The following is a 25309-nucleotide window of genomic DNA, read 5'->3' as shown; positions in this document are numbered from 1 at the left end:
GGGAATCTTGCCGCACCGGCTGCTCGGGGGCAACTTGCCGCACCGGCTGCCCAGAGGCAACTTGTCGCACCTTATGCCCATGAGCATCTTGCCGCACCGGCTGCCCGGGGGCATCTTGCCGCACCGGCTGCTCGGGGGCAACTTGCCGCACCGGCTGCCCAGGGGCAACTTGTCGCACCTGCTGCCCATGAGCATCTTGCCGCACCGGCATCCCGGGGGCAACTTGCCGTAACACCTGCCCAGGGGCATCTTGCCGCACCGGCATCCCGAGGACAACTTGCCACACCGGCTGCCCAGGGGCAACTTGCTGTACCGGCTGCCCAGAGGCAAATTGCCTCACCCGCTGCTCAGAGGCAAATTCCTGCACTGGCTTCCCGGGGGCAACTTGCCACACTGGCTGCCCATTGGCAACTTGCCGCACCAGCTGCCTGGAGGCAAATTGCTGTACCAACTGCCCAGGGGCAACTTTCCTCAACTGCTGCTCGGGACCAACTTCCCGCATCAGCTGCACGGAGGCAACTTGCCCCACCGGCTGCCCAGGGGAAAATTTCCTCACCAGCTGCCCGGAGGCAAATTCCTACACCGGCTGCTTGGGCGCAACTTGCTGCAACAGTTACTCTGGGGAAACTTGTTGCAACAGCTCCTCGGGGGCAATTTGCCACACCGGCTGCCCAGGGGCATCTTGCCGCATCGGCATCCCGGGGGCAACATGTTGCACTGGCTGCCCAGGGGCAACTTGCCGCACCGGCTGCCCAGGGGCAAATTTCCTCACCAGCTGCTCGAAGGAAAATTCCTGCACCAGCTGCCCGGGGGCAACTTGCGGCACTGGCTTCCCGGGGGCATCTTGCGGCACCGGCTTCCTGGGGGCAACTTACGGTTCCGGCTGTCCGGGCGAAACTTGCGGCACTAGCTGCCCAGGGGCAACTTGCGGCACCGGCTGCCAGGGGGCATCTTGCCGCACCAGCTGCCCATGGGCAACTTGCTACACTGGCTGTCTGAAGGTAACAGACCCGTCTACATGTGCCCAGAAGGAGGTATCAGGCGGCACCATCTCTACAGAGGAACCAAGCACAACCGGATTCCAGAACACATCTGGTACATGGAAACAGGGTGTAATAGGTTGCCCAGCAGAGAAAAATGAAAGAAAAAGCAGAAAAAAATGAGACATCACTGAATATGACAAGGTAACCTTTCCTGCTTGAAATTCTCACAACTAGTTACCTCAGCCACTGAAGGTGGATGGAGGTTATGTTTTCACGTCTGTCTGTGAGCAGGATATCTCAGAAGGTTATGGACGGATTTGGATAAACCTTGGTTGACAGGTTGGGTGTGTGACAAGGATGAATTGATTTGATTTTGGTGAAAATTTGGATTGGGATCCAGCCTATGAGTTGGAAACAAAATGTAAACTGTTCAGCCTAGCAGAGGTGTGCATTCTCTAGAGTGCCTTTCTGGTTAGCCCATCCTTGCAAAGCAAAAAGCATTACTCAGCTATCGGTCCCGTATGTGCATACTTGCATACGTATTATGTACGTACATGCATGTCTGCATTTTGTTCTTTCCTTTTCTCTGGAACCCCTTGTGGGATTGATACGAAATTTTCATCACCCGTTAAACTACCATGTGGAATGTTTGAATGATAAAAAATAATGCCATATGCCTTGTGGTGTGGCAGCCATGTTGGAAAAAAGGAGAAACATTGGACGTCTTATCTGTATCTCTGAAACCGCTCCATTGGAAAAAAATTCCGGGCTGCCCTACACCCTCTCATAGCACGGCCCAGTGCAGAGCTCCAGTCCTCATGCGATCCTCCAACCAAAAACCTCCGAGTAGCCGGATTACAGGCGCACGCCACTACGCCCGGTCTATATATATATATATATATATATATATATATATATGTATATATATGTATATATATATGTATATATATGTATATATATATGTATATATATGTATATATATGTATATATATATATATATATATATATATATATATATATATATATGTATATATGTATATATATGTATATATATATGTATATATATGTATATATATGTATATATATATGTATATATATGTATATATATATATATATATATTGTTACGTCTGAGGGGGGGTATGCATTCAAAGGGTAATTAGGTATGCCATGCTGTTCGAGTTGTACCAGGATCTCGATGTAATAAGTAGCAATTCAGTGGTGATAAGTTGTCTAGTAAAAGTCCATTTCTTCAAGGGGGAAATGATAATTGTCACGTAATTAGATCGGGAGACGGGTTAGGGTAAGTGTGTCTGCGTAAACCCTTTTAGTATTCCCTGGAGGCTTGCCGTGACGTAACAGGACAGTGCTGCGGATGGCTCCGCTCCGTGATCACGATTGGTGGAAGGCGACGGCGGAGGGCCAATAAAACGGCTCGATTGGAAGTGACGAGGACGCGAGGATAAAAAGGTTCTGTTCGGGAAAAGAGGAGGAAGAGGAGTCATAAAAAAGAAACTGTCTTGTCGAGGCTGTGGGTCTCGGGGCGTGCTCTCTTATTGCGCTGGTTCGTTCCTCGATTCGTCGTGTCTCGTGGCCTTGCTGTGCCTCGTGCCTCACCTCGGTTGGCTCTGGGGTTCTGCTGGCTCGGAGTACTGGGCCGAACGGCGGGCAGACTTTCCTCCCTCTCCTGCTCACATCTTGGCGCCAGAACTGGCTCCCTGGTGGCTGTGAGAGGACTTGGGCCGACACCAGGAGGTCGACAGCACCACGGTGTCTCCTGCCCCTGACGAGCGCAACGCCAGCTCGTCCGGCGCCAATCCAGGGACTGTTGCGTCTACACCACGGGCCAGCCTGACCACCAGGACCAGCTACGTTGTGTGTGTGTGTGTGTGTGTGTGTGTGTGTGTGTGTGTGTGTGTGTGTGTGTGTGTGTGTGTGTGTGTGTGTGTGTGTGTGTGTGTGTGTGTGTGTGTGTACCTGGCGCCTTAGAGGGTTTGAGATTTGTATATCCATTGGAATTGTTTGTGTTTTCCCCATGACCGAACCCACACCACCATCCCGTCGAATCGCCCCGGATCCCTCCTCTTGCCGAGTCTTATTATTATTTCTGGTTAGAGAAATAAACATTATTGACTCGTGCCACCTTCCTCGTCCCGTTTGCTGAGGAGCGATTAAAACCGCCATCTTTGGGTTATAAAAAATAAACCGCCTCCATCGTTTCGGCTCATTCTACGTTGGCGGGACTGTTCAAGTCCCGTGGACGTCACTATATATATATATATATATATATATATATATATATATATATATATATATATATATATATATATATATATATATATATATATATATATATATATACATATATATACATACAGTGGGGAGAACAAGTATTTGATACACTGCCGATTTTGCAGGTTTTCCCACTTATAAAGCATGTACAGGTCTGTAATTTTTATCAGAGGTACACTTCAACTGTGAAGGACGGAATCTAAAATAAAAATCTTGAAAATCACATTGTATGATTTTTAAATGATTAATTTGCATTTTATTGCATGAAATAAGTATTTGATACATCAGAAAAACTAAATTTAATATTTGGTACAGAAACCTTTGTTTGCAATTACAGAGATCAGACCTTTCCTGTAGTTCTTAACCAGGTTTGCACAGACTGCAGCAGGGATTTTGGCCCAATTCTCCATACAGGTCTTCTCCAGATCCTTCAGGTTTCGGGGCTGTCGCTGGGCAACACAGACTTTCAGCTCCCTCCAAAGATTTTCTTTTGGGTTCAGGTCTGGAGACTGGCGAGGCTACTCCAGGACCTTGAGATGCTTCTTACGGAGCCACTCCTTAGTTGCCCTGGCTGTGTGTTTTGGGTCGTTGTCATGCTGGAAGACTCAGCCACGCCCCATCTTCAATGCTCTTGTTGAGGGAAGGAGGTTGTTGGCCAAGATCTCGCGATACATGGCCCCATCCATCCTCCCCTCAATACGGTGCAGTCGTCCTGTCCCCTTTGCAGAAAAGAATCTGCAAATAATGATGTTTCCACCTCCATGCTTCACGGTTGGGATGGTGTTCTTGGGGTTGTACTCATCCTTCTTCCTCCAAACACGGCGAGTGGAGTTCAAACCAAAAAGCTCTATTTTGGTCTCATCAGACCACATGACCTTCTCCCATTCCTCCTCTGGATCATCCAGATGGTCATTGGCAAACTTCAGACAGGCCTGGACATGCGCTGGCTTGAGCAGAGGGACCTTGCGTGCGCTGCAGGATTTTAATCCATGACGGCGTAGTGTGCTACTGATGGTTTATTTTGATTCTGTGGTCCCAGCTCTCTTCAGGTCATTGACCTGGTCCTGCCGTGTAGTTCTGGGCTGATCCCTCACCTTTCTCATGATCATTGAGGCTCCACGAGGTGACATCTTGCATGGAGCCCCAGACCGAGGGAGATTGACTGTTATCTTGAACTTCTTTCATTTTCTAATAATTGTGCCAACAGTTGTTGCCTTCTCACCAAGCTGCTTGCCTATTGTCCTGTCGCCCATCCCAGCCTTGTGCAAGTCTACAATTTTGTCCCTGATGTCCTTCGACAGCTCTCTGGTCTTGCCCATTCTGGAGAGGTTGGAGTCTGATTGATTGAATGTGGACAACTGTCTTTTATGCAGATAACGAGTTCAAACAGGTGCAGTTAATACAGGTAATTCAAACAGGTGCAGTTAATACAGGTAATGAGTGGAGAATGGGAGGGTTTTTAAAGGCAAAACTAACAGGTCTGTGAGAGCCGGAATTCTTCCTGGTTGGTAGGTGATCAAATACTTATTTCAGGCAATAAAATGCAAATTAATTATTTTAAAATCAAACAATGTGATTTTCAGGATTTCTGTTTTTGGAATCCGTCTTTCACAGTTGAAGTGTACCTATGATAAAAATTACATACCTCTACGTGCTTTGTAAGTGGGAAAACCTGCAAAATGGGCAGTGTATCAAATACTTGTTCTCCCCAATGTACATATATATATATATATATATATATATATATATATATATATATATATATATATATATATATATATATATATATATATATATATATATATATATGTACATATATTCTTCTTCTTTCGGCTGCTCCCGTTCGGGGTCGCCACAGCGCATCATCCGTATGATCCGCATTGTGATTTGGCACATGTTTTACGCTGGATGCCCTTCCTGACGCAACGCTGGTCGCCTCTTACGACACAGGGATATGGTACACCTATTTTAACCGGGGTATACACCGGCCCAGTATACTGGTACTCATTTCGCCGACCTCTGAAGGATGACAGGCTGAGTCAACCCCCTGGTGTATTAATTCAGTAGCCCAACGGGGCTTTAACTCAGGACCTTTTGGATCTCAAGCCGCTGCCCTAACCACTGTGCCAACACCAGGCATATATATATATATATATATATATACATATACATATATATATATATATATATATATATATATATATATATATATATATATATACATGCATATATATATATATACATATATATATCTATATACATGCATATATATATATACATATATATATCTATATACATGCATATATATATATACATATATATATCTATATACATGCATATATATATATACATATATATATCTATATACATGCATATATATACATGCATATATATATATATATATATATATATATATATATATATATATATATATACATGCATATATATATATATATATATTTGTTTAAACTTTCAAAAATCCTCTTCTCGGAAATGGCTGAACAAATTGAGGAGAAACTTTACAGGTATGACCACCGATCTATGAGGAACCAAAAGTTCCCACCTATGATGTCATCGGTTGCATGGTTTGGCAGCCATATTGATTGGATTTACCCGAAAACCTTTAAAAATCTCCTCCAGAACGGCTGGATAGATCGAGATGAAATATCACACACATGTTCCTCAAGCCTTGGGGATACCAGGGTGTTTATGAATAATTGATAGGTCACCTTGGTTTGGCAGCCATATTGGATTGACAGAAAAAAAAATTAAAAATTATTTCTCTTGAACCTTTGCACCAATCGAAGTGAAACTTAAAAATTATCATCTAGTGGTGATGGGGAATATATGTTTTAAATTTCATCCTGATCGGACACATGGTCTGGAAGTCAGAATTATTTATTTTTTTGAATCTGCATTCTTTTTCTTTTTTTAAAATTATGACCCTTCATAATTAATCCTTTTCATGCAACTTGTATTTCTGCAACCAAAAATAATCACCCACAATGTAACATCATCATATCTTACCATTCTCCCTTCAACACATCCACTTAAAATGAGCCATACTTCTGCCCACTGTTTAATTTTTACTTATTTTGCCTTAAAAATGGTCAATATTGAGATGAAAGAAAATCCATCAAAATTGTGGGTGTGGTGGTGGTTTGACGATGTATCCTTTCATTCAGATGGGTAAAGAGTGACCTTTTGTGTTGTATCGGAACTTTGTTAAATGGCTCATCTCAAATTTTTCAAAACTTTTCACATAAATATTAATTTTTAAAAATTTCAACATTTTGATGAGAACAGATATTGTTCATGTACTACGTATTTAACAAAACCACTTCCAGAAGGTGCAGCCGTTTTGTACTTCACTATTTATTTTACAGAGAACTGTATATCTCAGAGGTTGATATTTTACAAACTTTTGCTTCATGAGACATGAAATCTATGTGAATATCAAGCAATGTTCGCTATTTAGAGGATGGTTCACCTTGATTCTGATTTTGTTTGAGGTGAAACTCATGGTTTCTTCAATCCATAGTACTTTATGTTTGAACATTTGCACCCACACCAGCCTGTGGCATGCTGGCTGTGCCAAACAAGAGATTTTCAAAATACATTTCATTGTAGATGTGACATTTCATAATATATCATACATCTCATGAGGCGTGACTTGTTTTGCTCAGATAAATAAAAGAGATGGGATATGAGCACAGTCACTACACTTTACCTTGTTCTCAAGAAAACTTTGGAAAGGTAAGAGCTGCAACACTTGGTTCACGCTGAACATTTCAAATGTTTATTTTCAATTCCTCTTTTGTGTTCCCATCTGAAACAATTGCTGTTGATGTCCAGAACCCACATGTTCAACTTAATGGACTTTCTTTCTGTGAGAGGGATGTCACATTCTGGGTCTTGACATATTCCCAGAAGGTAAATTGACTATCCTGAAGGAAATATGTGCGGCATCCCTGATAGTCCAAATGATAATCTCGCAACGATTCATTCAGGAGGAAGAGCTGAGAAATGAATCCTTGTAAATGTCACTGAAAATTTACTTTCCAAAAGCTCAGATGCTGACGACAGCAAACACTGAACAAATGACAAATCGTGGCTCTGATTGACTGCAGGGAAGAAAACGGCCAACAACCCAACATAATCCTTGCCAAGAAACTGCTATGGAAACACCGATGCTCCATCAAGAATGTCATTGATGATGATTGTCCTTGTCTTAACAATAAGTCAGGATACTAGCTCAATTTTATCTTTTGTAAAGGAAATACTCTGCAAATTTTCACCTCTTCCAACGACTTTGCACCATGTTACCTCCTCCAAGATAACGTCTTTGCAATGAGTGCGGATAAATGGGTAACAACTGCAGGAAACGTGGGGATTCCACAGTCTCGTTATCGCAACAATATCAGATGACTGGCTCAACCCAAAACGGATCCCACATTGGTCATCCCAGACTTGCAGATTGTTATTCTGTTGTGAAGTTTGCAAAACCAATCTGTGAAGTCCTTAGATCTACATCTCCATCTCACAAATGTTTAAAGGCATCAACGTTTCTTAACAAACCTTGTGAATCCAATTACACACTCCACTTTTGTGCGATTGCAAATCATGAAAATTGTCATTCTTTTCACCTTTGTTGTGAAAATATAGTCAAGAAGAAATTTATTTATTGATGTTTCACTCTCTGATCCACAGCTAAAAAAAACAAAAACCTCCCCAAAAATGGGCAAAAAAATCTTTGAGATTTCCCAAACTTTCTCTAGCCAAATCAATGTTTCAGCCCCAAAGTGGGATCTGAAAGAAGATAACTGAGAGATTATTCATTTTGATTGCAAAATGGGAAGGTGTGTAGACCACAAGTCAATTTGCCTGTGACTGACAGGCACTCCAGCAATTCTGAGGTCATAAGTGGCAGGACCTGAACTAAATGGGCAAAAGTGACCTTTAGTGACGACCCAAGATTCACTCTTGACTTCAGGGATGTCCTGACCCGAATAGCAATTGACGTTCGTCAGGAAATGGATCTTCTGTTTCTCGTGTTTGTGAACCACAATGATTGTTTTTTTGCACGAACAATGTTTGTTTATATATTTAATTATGATTGGAGCAGGTGCAGTATGAGGAGAAACAAACAGCCAGAGAGACATCTGGACCGTTGAATATCAGTATCAAGCCTCGTGTCTATGAAGAGTGAAAGTGTAATGAGAGCAAGTAAGTTTTTTTTTTTTGTGTGTGTCGTTTTAAAAGTGTTTGTATATAAGGGGAAGATGACATCATACCATTTGTGGTGTGAGAGAAAAGAGCATTATTACGCTTGATGTCGATGATACCCAGGGCTGTAGCCTCAACTGGGTTAAGGAATGCAAGGTTGGACAGAGGATTACTGTTCCCCAGGGAAGAGCAAAATTGAATTGTAGTGCTTCCAAATTTATTGTAAGCTGGAAGCATCTCCATGAACAAGGATCACGGTTTACAGAAGAGTGAATGACACAGTGACAGGAGGGTAGAGACAACATCAAAATATGGAGACACACAGATGCGTCACATGACTGGAGATGTTGCATATGGACATCAGATAGATAAATGGGATGACAAAGCCCGCCACAGACTAGCAGTCTGTGTTTTGTTCGTGTGTGTGTGTGTGTGTGTGTGTGTGTGTGTGTGTGTGTGTGTGTGTGTGTGTGTGTGTGTGTGTGTGTGTGTCTGTTTTGTTCATAAAGCATAATATTTTCTCTCTGCGAGCTCCCCTCCCCCCAACCCTCTCTCTATCTCTCTCTGTCCCATTCTTGCTCCGCCCCCTCCTAATACAGTGCAACACACACACACACACACACACACACACACACACACACACACACACACACACACACACACACACACACACACACACACACACACACACACACACAGTGCCTGGACACGTTTATGTTTGTCTCTGGACATGTCCAGGCGATGTTGTCTCTGGACCTGTCTGGGACTGTTTGTCTCCAGATGTCTACTGGCGGTGTTTGTCTCCGGACATGTCTGAGCGGAGTTTGTCTCAGGGTGGTATTTTTTGTATGACTCGTAGAAAATGTATTTCAGACATTATTTTGTTTCCATCTTCACTGTTATTTGATGCAGAATCATTTTCAGGAAACATTACGAGTCATAATTAACGCTCCATCGCATGTCTGCCTTCCCTTCCATTCACCTCATCCTGCCTTCCCTACCCCCACCCCTCCTCACTCCCCTACCCCTCCTCGCTCCTCCTCCCTCCTCCTCCCTCATCTGTCTTTTCCCCTCCACCTCTCTCTCTCCCCCCACCTCTTTTTCACCCCTCTCCCAGTATTCCCAACAGTAAAGCGACGGGTGGTATTTGCTTGTAATAAATATGGTACCATTGGAAAGCTGAAAATCGATTTACTTGGTGTGAAAACTGATAATCTTCTACGAGCCTTAACTCTGTTCAAAAAAACAATCGATAGATTTGGAACAAAAATTTGTATCCATCTATATTCTATCTATAATAACAAGCAAATGCAACATGTCGCTTTTACTGACGGGGACATTGAGGGGGGGTGGGAGACAAAGAGGGATGGTTGAGAGGAGAAAGGAAGAGGGAGGGAGGACGTTGGGGAGAGAGAGGAAGGAGAAGGCAGAGAGAGAATGGAGAGGTGGTAGAGAGGAGGGATGGGAGGAAGGGGAGGGAGAGAGGATGAAGGAGAGAGGGGGAGAGATCTGAGGGAGGGGTGGGAGGGAGTGGAGGGAGAAAGGATGAATGGGGGAGCGAGGGAGGAGGGGTGGGGAAGCCAGGTGGGGAACTTGGATGGGGGGAGAATGAAGAAGGGGGCATCAAGAGAGAGATGCCTCACCAAACGTCACTGTGCACTATGGGAGGGGGTTGGGAGCGAGGAGGATTGGGAAGAGAGGAGGGGGGAGGAGGGGGTAGTGGAACCTGTGGAGAAGGGGGGGAGTGGTTAGGACAGCATTGAATGAAATGGGGTACGTTAAAACAGACGTTAATACAGAATGCGGAGACTGCTGGGAGATGTCCATGGGGGGTTAAGAAGAGATGGGTTTTGCAAGGTGGTAAGCATGATGGGAGTGGGAGGGAAGACAGTGTGATGGGAAGAGGAAGGGATGCGGTGTGAGAGGAAGGGAAGGCGGTGTGACGGGAAAGGGAGGCAGCAAAAAAAGTGAGAAAAAAAAACTTTGTTGTTGATAAATTGTTGAGGCCTGTTGCAAGTCAAGGCATTACTTTGCAGGCCCCCCAAAATGGTGAATTAAGACCCCAGCGAGACCAGTGAGGTGATCAAGGATGAGCCTTGATAAAGGATAATTAAATAAGGTCGTTAATTATCTTCACAAAGGATGTTGAAATTAACCCAAACACCTAGTTTTCACTTGTGCACTCCCTTGGAGCTCCCTTTGTATGTTTGCAAAGTCTCAGGCTGCCAGATTTCATTTTTTTGGAGTTATGGAGGAGACAAACACACCTACAAACACACACACTGACTGACACACTGACACACACACACACACACACACACACACACACACACACACACACACACACACACACACACACACACACACACACACACACACACACACACACACACACACACACACACACGCGTGCACATACACACACACTGACGTCTATCTATGTATCGATATATTGTTCCAAATCTGGAAGCCATTTGCACACAGACAGACAGCAAACCCCATAGTTATCTCACAGACAGACAGCTCAGTTATCTCGATAATTATGTGTTTATAGTTCGGGCCCCACCCCTATGTTTAATGGTAATTACATGTGTGCGCTGCGAAGTTTATTTACAGTTAGTTTTTTTTTTCTTTTTACAACAAACCCCCTTCACCTCTCTGCACCATCGATTCCATTGCCCACGTGTTTTTAGCTGAAGGCGTGGGCGGAGCCTCCATTCGCTTCAGATCAAGGCTCCGTTCCGAGGAAGGGCATGGAGTGTTTCCTCCAGCCAATGGGTGAAGGGCGAGCAGGGCCGAGGTGCCCCGATCAATGAGGGAAGGCCTCTGATCGCCCGACAACCACTCGTCCAATCAGGAGGCGAGTGGGAGGGGAAGAAATCCCTTGGACCTGGCACGAATAGGAGAGTGGTTGTCAGGACCAGTGTAAGGGAGTCATCGTGGCGATTGGATTGGTCTTGGTCATGGTGGCTTTTCGTCTGTGGTCCTTCGCGTTGGCTCATCGTGGTGGTGGAGGCCGAGCAGCCAGGGTCGTGGGCCCCGTGGATTTCGGAACGTGGGTTCGAGTCCCACCGTGGTGGTTGAAGTACGGTGTGACCGCACGAGGCGGAGAGGGACCCGACAAGGCCCTGGTCCCCAGCTCGTCTTTCCCTCCTGGGCTGAGGGACCGAATAAAGACCCCAAAGGGTCCATTTATTTTGGGTGTGTGTGTGTCCGTGGGTCCTGTCTGTAAGTCGAAATTGTTAAGTGCTTTTGTTCATTGTACATTGCTTTTATTCGGATAACTCTGCTCTTTGTGCTCCCTGCCCCCCTGATAAATAAACCCCCAATTGTTCAATGTACCAGCAAGTTGTCTGTCACTTTCTTTCATTGACCCAGCACGGTGCCTAATGAGAATTAGAGAGGCCGTGTGCTGTAAGTTGTCATTGGGACTGGCGTGGCTCTGGTAACTACCGCTCGGTATGCCGGACCCGAGCCGGTCCATACGACTTGCTTCGGACAGCGTCGGCCGTGGGTGTGGTTTCCCCGGTAGCTAGACGGTGTGAGTACTTAGGTAAATTGGAATTAGACAAGTGGACCCTACCTCACGCCATCAAAATACTGGTGACGACGGTCCTTAAAGTGACCCGTGACCTTTCAGAGTTGTCCGGGAGTCACGACCTAAATTCCGGGTGTTCAGTGGGAGCCGGCTCTACTGCTCCCCCTGGTGGTCGTTTATCGCCACTTAACCCCGGCCCACAACAAATTGGTTGTCAGGAGTGGGTTACGAACCCCTCCACCTCCATATAAAATTTGCGGGGTTCGAATCCATACAAATGGGTAGTCAGGATTGGGACCACGATTCCTCCACCTCCACAACGAAATTTGCAGGACACCAATTTCAACAAATTAGTGTTCAAGAGCGGGTTTCGAACCCCTCCGCCTCCACAAAATTAACAGGATTCGGATCAGGGGTGGACGGAGCAAAACCCCCCGTTTCCTCCAAATTACGAGCATTTTAAATTGTTCTCAGACGCACCATGGTGGGCCAAGATGAGCTGGTTAAGGTTGGTTTAGAAGTTAGTTTAGAGGAACCAGTGGTCCAGGATGACCCCATACAGGAAGACATTCTCCCACAACCAAACCCAGAAGTAGTTTTGGGAATGGCTGGGGCGGCACATGAGCGTCCCCCAGGTGCAATTTCCCCCACGGATCAGATGATTATTATTTATGACGGAAATTATGAGACAATTGATACAGGATGTACGAACAACGAATGACAAGATGGATGTGAACACGCAGGCAGTGAGGGGTGATATGCAAACACTGAGGGGAGATATGCAAACACAGCGAGGGGAAATTCAGAGCATGGGGTTGAGCCTGCAGGCGGGTCTAGAGGAGTAGAAAGGCGAAATGCGGGCCATGGGCAAGAAAATGATGGCACCACGTGGCGGAACTATCGAGTCAATAGGGAGTGCGCAATGTGTTCGGTCCGCAATGGAGACAGGTGAGGTCGACGTGACGAGCGACGCCACCACAATCAAGGGGGAAATAACAGAAGGAGATAGACGCGGGAGATAGAACAAGTAAAGAATGAATTAAACAAAACGAAAGAGGAACCAGGGATGCAGGGGTTACATAAAAAATCACAAGAGCACACACACATAGAGTTGGTGAGGGACAATGGGGTTGATCTGGTGCAATGTATCGGGACCCAGTTCGAGCATCAGGTTAACCTCCCTCAGGAACAGAGGGAGACGGTATGCTCCCTCGAAGTGGATTGTGACCAGGTGAATCCGGTCGGGCCGTGCGAGGTCGAGCGGGTGCATGGTACGGAAGGGTACATGCAGAGCTTTGGGGGAGTAGAGGCTTCCCTTGTGCAGACTCCCACCCCCAATGTGATTGTCCCAGAGTGTGTGTCAAGGTGTGTGAATGGTGCGAGTAACATGGCGTGCGTAAGTGCGTGTATGAAAATGGACAACGGACGGATCCAGACGGGAGACACGAGTAGCGAGCCAAGTAGTGGAGCTATTTCGGTAACCGCGCCGCTCCCGCGAGACGCCGCGTACAAGGCCCGTTCGGCATTTTGCGAACGGCCCTAGTGTACGTGACTGCGCGTCTGCGTGGAGGGGATCTGGTGCGGAAACGTTCCGCGTTTGGGACAAGACGACCTCGTGGACGGTTAAAATGTAGGCGAGTGTCGGGTGAATTTGGAACATGTTGGTTCCCATGTGGGCGCATGTGCGGGGCATCACGTGGTGCATGCCACGGGTTCTGTTCGCGGAACGCGCGGAGCAGGTCCACGGGACGATACGCTCGGGCTGGCCTGCACGGCAAGCCGTGCAGGTTCGGTGTGCGGGTGACGTCACCGGGGATCTCGCAGCATGAAGGCCGGGTAAACAGCGCGCGTTATCCCGCGTGGGGAATTCCCCGAGAGCGTATGCTTGTTGCGATGCGCAGGGTAACGACAAGGCCCCAGGTATCGTCCGACGGAAGGGACGAACGAGTGAGTCACAGACCGCCGCCCTGGCGGTGCAAAAAAAAAAATAAGGAGCCTTGCTACGAGTACACGATACCCCAGCCAGGATGTGGTAAACATCCTGCCCGGGCAAAGGAGCATTTGTTAGTGGGAAGGGTTTAGCGTAGATAGACCGGCCTCATGGGGCCGGAACAGTTGCTTATGGGGCCCGTGGAACGAGTTAGAGGGAATTTAGGTTAGATTTAGAAATGGATTTTGGGAGATATGGACAGACATGGAATGTGTAGTCGGGACATAGCTTAGTGATATAATTAAATGGAACGTGCATTAGTGTAAGGGATGACGGGGGGGGGGGCACGAGTTAGCGGAATTTAGTGAGCAGAATGGCAGTGTTGAGTGATGTGAGTGATTTGGAAAAGAAATAAATGTGTAAAATGAGTGAATGTGGGACAGTGGGCCCAAGTGTGAATGGAGCGAATGTGGAATGCATGGTCCGAATGAATGATTGGGGGTTGGAGTGAATCCCACCCAAGGGAACCCGGGGTCAGTGCAATGTCAGTTAGTGGGTTAGTCAAATCTACCAAAAGGAGGTCGTTTTGTTGTTTGTGTGGAAAGAAGTCTCGAAACCTTTTTGAAGGGTGCAGGAGTCCATTGACTGGCTGCGAGCGTGGCTGAAAGGTGAGTATTGAGTAGAGGGCACCCTGGGCACCGAAGTAGTCAGCCAGAGTCGGCCAAGCGTCCAAGGGACCTGGATCGTGTAGTGGGCACGGGCGACCCTTGGAAAGGGACCCGAGGCACCAAAATGCCACGTGGACATGGAAGGGGGGTTATGCCAGGAAGGGCACCCCCCCCACCCCCCATGTTCATAGGGAGAAGGTAGGCTCGGAGACAGCCTCAGGGCCCAGGGGTGTCGTAGTTTGAGTTCGGCAGACGGAAGTCCCTGCCCGTTGTTCCACGCTGCCCAGCCATGAAATTGTGCAAGGGCACGAGAGAAAATTTGCGAGCCAGGCCCAAATTTATAAGGGACACCAACACATGTGATGGGAATCATGGTTTCTGGAACCAATAGTTTAAAGAGACAGGTGTGTTGAAAAGCCCCAGGGATAGTTTAAAGTTTAATAAATGCTATAATCGATAGGAAATGTACCCCTTCGCACCATCCATCCCTTCGCTCTCCATAGGCCACTGGACTCACTGTGGGAAGATTGCTGAACTCTGTGGAGGCTATTCTGAGACTTTGTTGGGCCTCGAGACAGGTCACTTGTCTCTTCCTTAGTCCCCTCAGAAAGGATGTTAGGGGTTGGGAGTAGACGGACAGGATAGGTTAGCCGGACAAAGACAGTAGGAGGGTTAGGGACAAGCAATTAAAAAAATAGAGAAAATAAATAAAAAGGGGGAAGTCTAAATTTGTTTGTTGCAAACTAAGGGAGTGGGTATGGACAAAGACAGGCAAAAGCGATAGGTTGGGGGGAGACGGTAGGGTAGGTCCGAGCCCGTTTCTGTACCAGCCGGCACCACCGCACTCCCTCCACAGCACCTCTCGGAACAGACCAGAGGCTGGCCAGCTTCATATGCCAGCCTGTTGTGCTGTATTTGCTGGTCCGCACTTGCCTTGCCATGCCTTGTTTGCCTGCCTTTGCCTTGACCCCATGCCTGCTTTGCCCTTGTTTGCATTACCCCTGTGTCACCATCTCACCATGTGCATCAGGACCATCCCAGCAAGTGTTTGCAAGGACTGCCCTGCAGGTAGCCACTCCACAAAGACTGCAATTGTGCAGCCCGTGCGCCCATCTCTGTGTTTTGCACCAATGACTTTTTCCTTCCACAGATAATCAGGTCCTGGGCCATGGTTAGTGTAAATAGATAAGGTAAAAATGTAAATATGTTCTTAACCCACCTGTGTGTTTGTGTTAGCGCCGGCAATTTAGTTAAGTTGTCCGAGTGAGTCTGATAGTTTAGTTACGCAGCGCACGAGGTTATTTATTTTGGGGATATGTATACAAATGTTGCATTCAGGGATCCATAGGTAAAATGTACAAGGGGAAGGACCTACACCTACATGGCACACGAAAATTCACGACTCGGGACGAGTCTGTAAAAAGGGGGCGGGGGGGGAGGTAGTGTTACGAATCTGGAAGCCATTTGCACACAGACAGCAGTCCCCGTAGCTCAGTTATCTCGATAAGTATGTGTTTATAGTTAGGGCCCCACCCCTTCTGTCTAACGGGAATTGCATGTGTGCGCTGCGAAGTTTCTTTATAGTTCGTTTTTTTTTTTACAACAAACCCCCTTCACCTCTCCGCACCATTGACTCCATTGCCCTTGTGTTTTTGGCTGAAGGGATGGGCGGAGGCTCCATTCGCTTCAGATCGAGGCTCCGCTCCGAGGAAGGGCATGGAGCATTTCCTCCAGCCAATGGGGGAAGGGCGAGCAGGGCCGAGGCGCCCCGACCAATGAGGGGAGGCCACTGATCGCCTGACAACCCCTCGGCCAATCAGGAGGCGAGTCAGAGGGGAAGAAATCCTTCGGACCTGGTAAGAAGAGGAGAGTGGTTATCAGAACCAGTGTACGGGAGTCATCGTAGCGATTGGCTTGGTCTTGGTCGTGGTGGCTTTTCGTCTGCGGTCCTTCGCGGTGGCTCATCGTGGTGCTGGAGGCCGAGCAGTCAGGGTCGTGGGCCCCATGGATTTCGAAACGCGGGTTCGAGTCCCACCGTGGTGGTTGAATTACGGTGTGGCCGCACAAGGCGGAGAGGTACCCGACAAGGCCCTGGTCCCCAGCTCGCCTTTCCCTTCTGGGCTGAGGGACCGAAAAAAAGAGCCCACGGGGTCCATTTCTTTTGGGTGTGTGTATTTCTCCGTGGGCCCCGTCTGTAAGTCGAAATTGGTAAGTGCTTTTGTTCATTGTACATTGCTTTTATTCGGATAACTCTGCTCTTTGTGCTCCCCTGCCCCCCTGATAAATAAACCCCCAATTGTTCAATGTAGCAGCTCGTTGTCTGTCACTTTCTTTCATTGACCCAGCACAGTGCGTAATGATAATTAGAGAGGCCAAGTGCCGTAGGTTGTCATTCGGACCGGCGCGGCTCTGGTAACTTCCGCTCGGTACGCCGGATCCAAGTCGGTACATGCGACTCGGTTCGGACAGAGTCAGCGTAGGGTGTGGTTTCCCCGTTAGCTAGACGGCATGAGTACCTCAGTAAATTGGAATTAGACAAGTGGACTCTACCTCACGTCGTCGAAATATTGGCGAGCACGGTCCTTTAAGTGACCCGTTACCTTTCGGAGTTGTCCGGGAGTCACGACCTAAATTCCGGGTGTTCGGTGGAAGACGGCTCCACTGCTTTCGAACCAAACGGACAAGATGGATGTGAACACGCAGGCAGTGAGGGGTGATATGCAAACACTGAGGGGAGATATGCGAACACAGTGAAGGGAAATTCAGAGCATGGGGTTGAGCCTGCAGGTGGGTCTGGAGGAGTGGAAAGGTGAAATGCGGGCCATGGGAAAGAAAATGATGGCACTCCCCTTGTCTCCTCCCCGCTCGCTCTCCCATTGGACAGGAAACATCGTTCGACTCCTTGTCCGCTCGCCATATATATATATATATGTATATATATTTTTTTGTGGTTTCGCCGGCGCGTCACCACGAGCACGACCCTCGATGGAGCAGTGGGGCCGCCTCAGCTCGATTGCCCGGAATTACAGATCGCCGGCCCGGAGAAGTCCGAGGTCGGCGGGTCCTGGTTATTTTGGACCGAAATATGCCAATGGGTAGACCACGTGGGGTAGGGTTAATTGCCAACTTCAATTTACCTAATTACCCACGTGATCCAGCTACCGGGGTATTTCACCCTCGACGGAACTCGTACGGAAGTGAGCCACTTAAGCGAGCCCGTTCCGTGTACGATGCCGAGCGGTTTTATAATCGCCGAATTCCGCCGGCCCGATTATCCTGTTACTCCGTTATAGCGGCAATGACTGCTCACTTTCCCACATGCACGACACACCCAGTCAATGGAGAAATGACACGACTAGCTGAGGACATTTAAACAATTGGGTATATTTATTTACCAATGATGGGGGACTAGGGGAGCACGCAAGAGGAGAGCTATACCTAATATCAAGCAAGGCAAATAATATACAGGCAAAAGCACTTAACAGTTCACTAGTTATTAGATGGGCCCACGGACACACACACACACACACACACACACACACACACACACACACACACACACACACACACACACACACACACACACACACACACACACACACTCACAGTGCCTGTGACATAGGGTCCTCCTGTGTAGAACCAAGTTACCTAAGTAACCAGGCGGTTTCAACCACCAAAGCACCACGCCCTCGGTACGCCTTGCCCGAACCGGAGCACACTACCAACTACCTTTCCGGATCGGATGCAGTCATGTGGCACTGCCAAGGACGTACCGGCGAGAAGGAACGCATTATCGGGAATAAAGACCCAGCTAAACTTCGATCTGAACATTGCTGAACCAATGGAGGAAAAGACAAAGGCGAGCTGGGAACATTTCTACAATTATTTATTTACAATAGGGCGTGGAAAAGCATGTGGCACAGGAAAAAGGTTTATTGGGTATGTTACGCAGGGGAAGAAGAGAGAGAGTTGTGGTGCACAATTATGCAAGCAACTTATAAAAGCAGACACAGTGCAGACTTGACGTGAGAATAATAAAAGCAATAATGACAGCAATGAAGATCTTATGCAGGCTTATCTAATGGACAGGCCCCAACACACTCGGACACACATTCGGACAAAATAAACCCAAAGAAAAGAAAAGGGTCTTCTGCAGCCATGGTAGGAGGGAGTTGAGGTCACAGTTTAGGGTACCTGAACGTTCTGGGGAAAGGGATGCTCCATGGTGCTGCACCCAACAAAGGTTGTGTAGTTTGGTCCACAGCCGCATGTGTGGAGATCGTGTCTGTGAAGTTGCTGGAGTGGAGAAGAGCGGAATCCAAGGCGGGGATCAACAGTAGCAGGACCAGACAGAAGCTTGGTCGAGGTCCTTCGCATCCACCAACTCCGACTTCTCCCTTTTAAAAACCATCCGCGTCCTTTCAAATCCAACGACAACCTTCCCTCGCATCCAACTCAACTCTGAGAATTGTCCCGTACGTTATAGATCACGGAGCTAGGGGGTGGAGCCATGGCGAATCCGACGTCATCGTTCATCCTGATTGGACCAGGACTTCATGCAGTCCGCCTTCCTGGGTGGGGTCTTGCCAGAGGCCGGCAAGGCCCGCCCACACCACGTGTCTGGGTTTGGGAAGGTAGAAGCCGAGATGTAACTGCCACAGCGAACTTCAGGATTCTGAATCGGAAAACGAGTCTCTGGGTAGGCGCTCCTTTCGCTGTGGTAAGCGAGGCGAGGGTGCGAGGCAAGCGAGATGAAGGTACCGTGGTTCAAATAAAAGGGGAGAAAATGATTTATTAACCGAACTAAAATCCCATCGCAATGCACCCCGGTGTTTTCCCACTACAGACAAGGAAGGTATCTATCTGCACGTATACAAATGGAATAACTGACTTGGGACACCTGTATGTTGTATGCATACGGTTCCGAAAACCGTAACACTACCCCCCACCCTTTTGCTGGACTCCACCCGAGTCGTTAGCATTCGTGTGTCATGTAGGTGTAGGTTCCCCTCGTACATTTTACCTACCGATCCCTGAGTGCGACATTTTGAATACATGTCCCAAAAATAAATAACCTAGTGCGTTGCATAACTAAACTAACAGACTCATTCAGAAGACGTAACTACATTGCCGGCGCTAAACAAACAACAGGTGGGTTAGGACGATATACATTTCTAATATTTACACTACCCATGGCCCAGGACCTGTGACTTGAGGAAAGAAAAATAAAGTCAACATTCGGGGAGGAGTGCAACAGCAGGCAACCGATTATCAGGCGACTTCAGGGCCCTCAATGGTCCTTCATTTGTTGGTCTTTTTATTTTTATTTTTGTCCTGGCTGCTGGAGGCAACTCACCCAAACACGGCAGGCCACACGCCGTTTCACAGTTCATTTGAACTGGCCTTTATACAACAAGGAGATATCCGGGCTGCCCAATGCAGTCCCCGGTCCATTTGAACTGGCCATTATACAACAAGGAGATATCCGGGCTGCCCAATGCAGTCCCCGGTCCATTTGAACTGGCCATTCTACAACAAAGAGATATCCGGGCTGCCCAATGCAGTCCCCGGTCCATTTGAACTGGCTTTTACACAACAAGGAGATATCCGGGCTGCCCAATGCAGTCCCCGGTAATGCGGCTGCCTGCAGGGTAGTCCTTGCAAACACTTTCACAGAGATGGTCTTGGCGCACATGGTAAAGGTGGTGACATGGTCATGCAAATAAAGGCATGGGGAGGTCTGGCAAATGGAGTCAAGGCAAAGGCAGAAATGGCATGGCAAATGCAGACCAGGTAAGGTGCAACAGGTCGACACATGATGCTGGCTGGCCTCGGTGTGGTTTTGTGAGGTTGTGGAGGGAGTGTAGTGGTGTTGGCCGGTCCGAAGACGGGCTCGGACCTACCCTACCGTCTCCCACCAACCTATCGCCTATGCCTGTCCTTGTCCATACCCATACCCCATTAACTTGTAACAAAAAAAGCCACGAAATTTATACTTTTTATTTTTTTATTATTTATTTATTTATAATTTTGTAATTACCTGTGTCCCTAACCCCCTTATCGTCTTTGTTCGGCGAACTTGTCCTGACTGTCCATCCCCGATCCCTAAGATCCCTTTGGAAAGGATTAAGGAAGAGACAAGCAAATCTGTCTCGAGGCCCAATGCAGCCTCAGAATAACTCCCACAGGTTTCAGAAATTGCCAAGAGTCCAGCAGCCTACGGACAGCGAAGGGATGGATGGTGCGAAGGGGTACACGTTTCTTATCTATCCAAGCATTCAATAAACTAGTGCGTGCCCGTACGTGTGTGGCCGTACGTGCAAAAAAAAACAAAAAAAAAAAACTTTCAAACCGCGTGCCAGAAACAACAACCACACAGGCTGTTCCTTCGCTCTCACATGCCCGTACGTGCGTGGCCGTACGTGCAGAAAAAAAAAAACTTTCAAACACACCACAGGCCGTTCCTTCGCTCTCGTAAACGACGCCTGGATTGGGGCATTGTGTTTATCTATAAATGCGCATAAGAAATCATCAAGAAATTATTAGAATACAGTAAGTCATCACTATCCGGAAGTCCGTACGTTGTAACCCGTAATGGGGAACGCGCTCTAACTTGGCCATAACTTGGGAACCACTTGTCCGATTAATTTCAAACCTTTTCAAAGGCAAACAAACAGGAATTGCTGGAATTATAGATAGATAGAAGATAGATACTGTGGGTGCAAAACGCCAAGCAACGTGTCCTGTCATTGGTAACTAAGGCGCCCTTTCCCCATCGGCCACGCCTACGCAGCAACGTGTCCTGCCATTGGTTTGGTAAATAAATGGGAATAACTTGGGAACCACTTGTCCGATTAATATCAAACCTTGAAAATGCACATACTCAGGTCCCCAGCAATATACCTGGCAAGTTTCAATTAGACCGGACCAGTGGTTGTCGAGAAACAGTGGTCACACACACACACACACACACACACACACACACACACACACACACACACACACACACACACACACACACACACACATTGCTGGAATTATAGATAGATTAAATGTTAATCTAACCCGGGGCTTTTCAACACGCCTGTCTCTCTAAACTATTGGTTCGAGCAACCACGATTCCCGTCGCCTGTGTTGGTGTTCATTATAAATTTGGGCCTGGCCCGCAAATTTTCTCTCATGCTTTTGCACAATTTTGTGGCTGGGCAGCGTAGCTCCGTTGGCAGGGATACCCATCTGCCTAACTCGATCTTCGGCACCCCCGGGTCGCTGAGGCTGTCTCCGAGCCTACCTACTCCTTATGAACGTGGGGGATGCCCTTCCTGGCATCTTCCCCGTCAATGCCCACGTGGCATTTTGGTGCTCCGGGTCCCGTTTCCGTGGGCTACCGGTGCCCATTACACTAACTCGGTCCCTTGGACCCATGGCCTACTCTGGCCGACTACTTCGGTGCCCGGGGTGCCCTCTACTCAGTACGCATATTAAACCAGCCATGCTCCCAGCCCGTCAATAGTCTCCTGCACCCTACAAAAGGTTCCGTGCCTTCATTCAACACCAACAACAAACCGACATCCGTTTTGGTTAATTTAACTAACCCACTAACTGTTATTACACTAACCCCGGGTTCCCTTGGGTGGGATTCACTCCTCCCCCCAATCATTCGTTCGCACCATGCATTCCACATTCACTCCATTCACACTCGGGCTCACTGACTCACATTCACTCATCATGTTTTTTTCAATTTGCTCCACACTGACGCTCTTCGAGCTACATTCCCCCAACAATCTTGTGCTCCCTGTCATCCCTTATTCTAATGCACGTCCATTTAATTATATTGCTAAGCTACGTCCCCACTACACGTTCCATGTCTGTCCATGTCGCTAATCCATTCTAAATTCTAACCTAAATTCCCCCTAACTCATGTTATGGGGCCCCATGGAGGACTACTCATGCCCCCATGAGGTCGGTCTATCTAACGCTAAACCCTTCCCCTAACTAATGCTCCTTTGCCCCCGACGAGGATGTTCGCTACATCCTGGTTGGGCTCGCGTACTCGTGACAAGGCTCGACGAGCCTTGCCACTCCAGGGTGGCGGTTTACAGTACATTCATCCCTTTTGTTTTGCCGATACATGAAGCCGTAACGTCGCCCCGTTAACCGCACCAAACGCTCGCTTTCGGGCCATCCACCACGTGAGCCACAGTGTGTTACTCACCTGGCTTTTGTGCTGCCCATCCGCGAGGCGTGCCACGCAGAAGGGCCCGGCCGTGTCGTCCCCGGGACTCGCTCCGCGCATCCCGCGAGCATCTCTCGCGGCACGCAGCACGTTGGGCCCCGTACACATGCTCACATGGGGCCACATGCTTCCCAAATTCACTCGACATTTGCCTCCATTTTAGCCGTACACGCTCTGTTCTTGTACCAAGCGCCGAGCATTTCAGCGCCGGCTTCCGATCATGCAAACGTCCGCGCTTGGGCCGTTCGCAAAATACGGAACAGATCTTGCACGCAGCGTCCCGTGAAGCCGGCGTGGTTCCCGAAATATCTCCGTCCGTTACATGACCCACGACTCCCGTCTGGGTCGGTCCGTGTCCCATTTTCTCGCGTGCACTGACACATGCTACGTCATTTGCACCACTCTCACGCTCCGACACAATCACGCTTGTGGCTTGTGTTAGCCCAGGAAAACCCGGGGCTTCAATCCCCCCAAAGCTCGGCATGTGCTCTTTCGCACCATGCAACTGCTCTACCTCGTACAGCCTTACCGGATTCACGGCGTCACGGTCTGCCTCGAGGGAGCATATCGTCTCCCCTTATTCCTGCGGGAGGTTAACCTGACCCTCGCACTGGGTCTCAAAACATTCCACATGCTTAATCTCAATATCACTTACCAGTTCTATTTGTGTGTCCTCCTCTTTTATTTTGTGCAATTCCTTCACCCCTTTTAATTCCTGCGTCTCTTTTATTATGCTCAATTTCCGGCTCTTTGTCTCTCCCTGTCCGACTTTACAGGTTTCTCCCTTGATTATCGTGGCTTCACTCATCACCTCGACCTTGCCCATTGTCATCGCGGCCCGAACAGCCTCCACACTCCCCCTCGACTCGGTCATTTCCCCACGTACAGTCCTGATCCCATTTGTAGAATTCCGGACCATGTTTCTCATTTCGCCCTTTACCTTTGCCAGCTCCGCCTTCATTTCCTCCTGACCCACCTTCAGTGTTTGCATATTCCAATCCATGCATTTTTCCATGTTTTGCAGATTCCCATTCATTTGTGTTTGTAAGTTTATTCCCATGTTTTGCATTTCCCCCTTCATTGCTTGCGTATTCGCATCTATTTGGTTTTGTAAATTTTTCATATCCTTTTCGTTTGGTTTTCCCCCAGGTCCATGCGTTCCATCATTCGTTTCATCATCTCCATAATCTGATCCGTGCCCGATGGCTTTGGAAAAGCCGATCTGCTATGATCGGGTGTGGACACGAGAGGGATCGCTCGGTCCTCCGTGGGGGAAATTTGATGCAGGGGGTGCCCAAGCATCGTTGCTGTCGCAGTAGCTCCCAATGTTACCTCTGAGTTTGGCTGCAGGGAAAGATCTCCCTCACAACTGTCGTCCTGAGCCACGGATTCTTCTAACATTATCTCAGAACCCACCTGTACCAGCTCGTCTTGGTCCGTCTTGGTCCGTCATGGTCCGTACCGAGAATTAAATAAAATTTTGATCTTGCTCTTAATTTTGGGGGGGGGACGGGGGGTTGCTAAGCACACCCCTGGTCCGAATCCTGTTCCAGATACCAAATTGTTGCGGGTTCGATTCCCGTAAATTTCTCTATGGGGGGGTCCGTATCCTACACTCCTGACACCAAATTGTTGCAGGCCGGGGTCTGGCGGAGAGAACGACTGCTAGGTGTGGGAAACTACGTCGATTCCCACCACACTCCCCGGAATTGTAGCCGTCGCTCACGGATAATTCCGTGGCGCGGCGGGTCGCTTAACCGACTGTAGACGCCAATACCTCAACCATGTGGCGTAGGGTCCTCCTGTCTCAAACCAAGTTACGTAATTAACCACACGGTTTCAACTACCAGGGAACCACACCCTCGGTATGCCTTGCCCGAACCGGATCACCCTACCAACTACCAACTACCTTTCCGGATCGGATGCAGTTGAGCGGCACTGTCAAGGACGTACCGGATTTTCGGGAATAAAGACCCAGCTAAACTTCGATCCGAACCATGCTGGACCAATGGAGGAAAAGACAAAGACGAGCTGGGAACATTTCTACAATAATTTCTTTAAAATAGGGCGAGTAAAAGCATGTGGCACAGGAAAACGGTTTATTGGGTGTGTTACGCAGGGGAAGAAGAGAAAGGTATGGTGCAACAATTATGCAAGCAACTTATAAAAGCAGACACAGTGCAGACTTGACGCGAGAATAATAAAAGCAATAATTACAAAAATGAAGATCTTATGCAGGCTTATCTAACGGACAGGCCCCAACACCGTCAGACACACACTCGGACAAAATATACCCAAAGAAAAGAAAAGGGTCTTCTGCAGCCAGGGTGGGAGGGAGTTGAGGTCACAGTTTGGGGTACCTGAACGTTCTGGGGAAAGGGATGCTCCGTGGTGCGGCACCCGACAAAGGTTGTGTAGTTTGGTCCACAGCCGCACAT

General features: G+C 48.0%; 1 long non-coding RNA gene across 1 annotated transcript in view; it reads left to right on the top strand.

The window, feature by feature from the left end:
- Positions 1 to 1050: 1050 nt before the first annotated feature.
- The window catches only part of LOC147026038 (uncharacterized), a 38563-nt gene continuing 14304 nt past the window's right edge, over positions 1051 to 25309 (top strand). Inside the window, exons 1-3 of the long non-coding RNA XR_015058091.1 lie at positions 1051 to 1184; positions 6960 to 7029; positions 8399 to 8499. This is a non-coding gene — a long non-coding RNA (uncharacterized LOC147026038). The remainder of the gene's footprint in view (positions 1185 to 6959; positions 7030 to 8398; positions 8500 to 25309) is intronic.

Source organism: Eptatretus burgeri, chromosome 5, assembly GCF_056783735.1.
Source record: "Eptatretus burgeri isolate ZD-2024b chromosome 5, Ebu_testis_v1, whole genome shotgun sequence".
Lineage (NCBI taxonomy): Eukaryota > Metazoa > Chordata > Myxini > Myxiniformes > Myxinidae > Eptatretus > Eptatretus burgeri.
This window is presented reverse-complemented; position numbering and strand designations above follow the sequence as displayed.